Below are 5,000 nucleotides of genomic sequence, written 5' to 3' on the forward strand. Positions count from 1 at the left end.
CACCTGAACAGGGACTTGAACCCTGGACCCTCAGATTAAAAGTCAGATGCTCTGCCATCTGAGCTACCCAGGCCCTTGTGGTACAATACGGTGAGTAAAATTTCCCACTCATCTTTACTTTTTGTAGTTTTGTGTTTGTCTTTGTGATCAAGGAGCTGGAGAAGAGGGGTCCTTTATCTTTGACAAAGTGACACTTAAAGTTTGAAAGATCCAGTTTATCAGAAAAGCCAATGTCACAAAAGTTGTGATGGGGCTTCAACTAAGGTGGTACTGAAGTTGAGCTAGACCCAAGAAAACGAGGAAGACACCAAGAGATGCGTTCTATTGACCGTTGGCTCCAATTTGCTGTCACTGCGAAATCACCAGAATACATGAAACGAGCACGGCCTTTGTCCTGTTCAACCTTTTTGACTTCATGCAAAAATACAAAGACATCATTTGAATATTGTTCCCACACTGCAAAATGATCATCACTGATGGTGAGTAGCTCTGGAGGTGAGGAGTCTCTGTGAAATAACAATCCTAATGCTATCACCACTGCGGTGGAAAGCCTCTGACAGAAGAGTGGCCAATCTTCTTTTTAGACCACGTTCCTTTCCATTGACATCAGTGCTTTCTGCCTTGGAACAGAATGGAAAGACGTGTATGGATTCTTGCTCCAAAAATGAAGTATGGTCTATTTTGTTGCCAAGCATTCACAATACAAATTGTGGATAACCACCTGAAAATGGAGGTTCCAAGATAGAATGGCAAACGGTTTTCAAAGCGGCCCATACAGTTCTGGTGGTCGATCTCGTCCACAAACCAGGGTTGCCAAAGTTAGCAGGTACTAACCCTTATTCAGAGGGAGGAAACGTGGAGCTGTGGACCACTGATGCTACATGTTGGAAAGTGGTTTTCATCTGTCTGCTGGGTTTAAGACAGAGGCGGTCCTGGCTAGTTTTGTGCCCCCACCCAACCAACCACAACTAACCAATCCCATAATAATGCACAAATTATTATTTTTTAACATCCTATTAACTAAGCATAACACACTACAAATTATTCAAGAAAACTATTTCACATAAAGCTTACAAAATGTCATGTCATTGTCACGTATGGCATTAAAAATTCCAGTCAGGACGTACTGTTGTTTACCAACTTCCCAGACTAATCGGCCCATGGGAACTTGCACTTGTGTTGTAAACACAAACTAGTCTATTGGTGAAATTAACTTCATGACTTCATGCCTCAAATTTTATTAGTTGCTTAAGTAAAGCTAAAACCAAATACAGTCGTCTTCTGTGGCTAAGTAGCAACATATTAGCAAGAGGATAAATAGTGTATAGGTTTCATTACATGCACAATTAACGCCACTCATAGAGACCTGCATACCTTTATCTTTTGAGCATTTCTCTTCTTCTTTTCCTTCTCTTTCTGGGCACCTGATGGTTTCTTTGGTCTTTTGTCTGTGATACACCTTGACTCGACGTAACATCATCACCTTTTCCATCCGTCAAACATCCTGAGGATCAGGCTCCTCCTTGCTTTCCCTCTGAGAGTGAGACTCAACCTGCTCACAACCTCTGCAGTTGTGAGTTGATCCCCGTCTCCCCCCTGGCTTTTCTTCTAACACACACACAACCTGTATACATGACTCTCAGCAGCAAGTTGACACGATAGTCGGGCCCATTAACTTGATGTGGAAACGAATGGTATTAGTCTTTTTTTAACACTCGTCGCCCCCAAATAGATCGTCCACCTTGCCCATAGCTAAAACCATCCCTGGTTTAAGATTTTGCGTTGATGTTCAAACAACAGGAGTTCCCCTCATTCTAAAGACGACTGCATCCTGTTCTGTTATGTACAGCATTAAATACGGTTATGAAATAAGAAAATGCTGCAATAAATATCTGTATGAGTTCAGCTTGGAGTGAAATGTGTCCTGAGATCAGCTCACATCAGTTCAACAGGCCTAGATTCAGTCGGTAAGGCTGCTGTCATTAAATATTCAGTAAAGCAGCCATTGTAGGGTTTTTAAAAATAAAAAAATGGATGAAAAATATTTAATAAGATAGAAAGACAATAACATCAATCCCTCTCATTTGTTCAGACTGATGGTAACTAAATATTTTAATATGTGGGTGTTGACAAACATGCAGTTATTGTGGTTTTTATATATTTATTTATCCAATTTACTGGTAATTTCAGTTCGATTCACAAAGTATTCTATGAAAAAGTTACTACCACTTCCTTTCCCCTCAGTGGAGCTGCTCTGAAAGTAATTTTCCAAACACATGAAGTTTCTGGACAAAGTACCAGTATCGGATCGGTATCAGACCGGTATCGGATCGGTATCAGACCGGTATCAGATCGGTATCAGACCGGTATCAGATCGGTATCGGATCGGTATCGCTGATACTGGCTTGCATTTTACTTGGTATCAGATCAGAAAGAAAGCGAGTGGCATCGTACATCACTACTCCAGTACTCCTGCTGGCAGCACGCGGTGTGACGGAAACCTACGAGCCTGCGTGCTCTAGCCTGGAGCTGCTCTTAAAGGGCCAGCGTCGCTGAAATACCCCACACAGTTATCACAATACCAGCTTTACAAGCAGAACGAATGTGAACAGGTAAACAGTTTAAAACATTATAAGCTCTGTTTCACAATGACAGATGTTTAATATTAGTTCACTTGGCTACAGATAAATATATTTAGTTCAGTAAACGGCCTCTCATTACACAGTTCTTACCTTTCAGTTTACCAAACCAAGACTTGGTGGTTCACATGTTGCAGCTGCAGAGCCGAATCTGGCCATGGCCAGGAAAGTGTCTCAGGTAAACTGCAATCACATGTCAACTGTTTAAAAGTAGGTTGTTAATACAAGTTACTTAGACTCTGTTTTACAGAAACAAGTCACAGAAGGCCAGGAGATTACTGGTTGTCCGGTCAGCACTGCCATCTCAGTGGTTTCCAACATGGGGTCCGGGACCCACAAAGAGCACAGAGGGTCCCCAAGGCTTTGGACATTCAGAGCCATTGTAATTAATGTCCACACATTGTCCCTTCTTTAAGAAAGAAAAGTAAGGCTCTATGTTGTTAATTTAACTTTGGCTTTATCAGAAGGATGCTCCGTCTTTTTAATTAATTTAACCAGATGAGTAAAAATTGCACAAGCCAGTTCATTTAATACCGAAACCGTTTGGTGACATCGATAGAAAACAAAGAAAAAAACTAGGGCCACCATCCTTAAATTGTGGGCACCCAACAACACCTCAACAACCCAGTTAGCTCAGTTAATTTTCTATAATTACTCTCAACATTAAAATACAACCACATGAAATGATAATTGTGGGTTTAACTAATACATTTCCTCAAGTTAATGATCTCTTCCACACACTAATAATGCGTGATCACGGGATAACTTTTTTTCTATCGATCTCATCAGACAGACTCGGTAGTTTTGTGCTATTAAGTTATAAAGTTTTAAGAAACCTGTTCATTTCCTCTTCAAACAGAGCGCCTCTGTTTTCTTTACAGCTGCTGTGTTAGAAACACCATCAAAACAGCAAAACACCGAACATTAAATTGTGTGGTTGATGTCACCACCTTTATTTTCAAGCCACGGATTTATTCTGAGCCGGTTAGCCTGAAACTTTTATTTGGGCTGCTTGGTAACGTTACCGGCACCAATGCTACGATATCACTGACACCAGCACTGCTACTAGCGCTGATCTTTTCTCTCTTCAGACGATGTGAGGCCAGATTTACATTTAAACCAGCTGTCCATGAATGGATCGTCTTACGGCAGGAAATCGCCAACGTTTGGTTTACCAGCGGGAACGACACTGCGACAGCAGAGGAAGCTCAGAGCTTAGAGAGAAGGAGAGAGATGAATCTGTAGTGGAAGTCCTCTCCCTCCTTTTAGATTTATGGCTCTGATGCAAACCTTCACTACACATTCTTACACACAGCTGTCCATCACTATGACTGGGTAACACACACCTCACCAGTCTGATGCTCATTTCAGAGCTTCACCCTCCCCAAGATCAGTTTGACTTTACTGGAACTCTTATCAGATGGAAAGAGATTAAGTAGAGGAGACAGAGGATACAATAGAGCACGGAGGGAAATGACTTATTACACTGATGCAGCTCAAACAGTCAACAAATTACAGCAATGAATCTAGTTTTTATACCTAGTATAATGCTCAAATTAGAAAACTTTATTGTTACAACTAATTTTCTAATAAATGTTGCAAAAGACACGGAAACTAACTCAGCTGAGTTCATCCATCCTGGTCAATAATCCACTCAGACCAATAATCCACCGCTACAATAGTCAAAAATAATCAATAACAGACCCAATATTTATTAGTTACTTATTAAATAACTGGTGTTTATAAAGCATCAGCACACTTCTAATCATAGGCCTATAAAAGCCACAGTAAACTTAATAAATGAATCATCAGTAATCCTAAAGCAATCGAAGTGTCAGTCCACAACAGCCCGATAATCTTTGTGTACCTAGCTTGAGACCACTCTGCTGATAAACATGTAAAACTAGTAGATGATTAACCTCGTAGGAGTAGAGTCTGTCAGGGTGGGATTTGAACCCACAGCTCCTTTTAGAGACCAGAATTCCCTGTTTTATAGAAGGAAACAACCGCTGTGTTTGGCATCTTAGGCCGTTCAGCCTGAGTTGTATCTGACATGCAACATACCTGATGTTGAAAACCTCTAAAACCTGACAAGGAGTAAAGCCTTAAACATGACTGCAACAAAAATACAGTTGTCACAGAAGAATGACTTAAACGGCCATTAGAAAAGCTTTTGTCACTTCATTTTTTCCATGAGATTTTGTTGCCCCTGGAAGTCTGTTTATAGTTGTTGATGTGAAGTTACGATGAGTTGTTGATGCTATTATTTGTTAATGATGAACTCTGAGCAATAAAATGCTGCAAAACTTTTAATGTTTAGCAAGATTTGTGTATAGTCGTCAGTGTACAAATTTCCCTGCA

At 40.6% G+C, this 5,000-nt stretch overlaps 1 long non-coding RNA gene and 1 other non-coding gene across 2 annotated transcripts; one reads left to right on the forward strand and one right to left on the reverse strand.

Annotated features, from left to right (window-relative positions):
• trnak-uuu lies at positions 1-73 on the reverse strand. Its single transcript has one exon. It is a non-coding gene; the product is annotated as a tRNA-Lys (tRNA).
• Positions 74-2,365: 2,292 nt separating this feature from the next.
• Positions 2,366-2,900, forward strand: LOC121635632. The gene is made up of 3 exons (XR_006009491.1): positions 2,366-2,612; positions 2,740-2,817; positions 2,890-2,900. It is a non-coding gene; the product is annotated as an uncharacterized LOC121635632 (long non-coding RNA).
• The last annotated feature ends 2,100 nt before the right edge of the window (positions 2,901-5,000 follow it).

Source organism: Melanotaenia boesemani, chromosome 24, assembly GCF_017639745.1.
Source record: "Melanotaenia boesemani isolate fMelBoe1 chromosome 24, fMelBoe1.pri, whole genome shotgun sequence".
In the NCBI taxonomy this organism is placed as follows: domain Eukaryota; kingdom Metazoa; phylum Chordata; class Actinopteri; order Atheriniformes; family Melanotaeniidae; genus Melanotaenia; species Melanotaenia boesemani.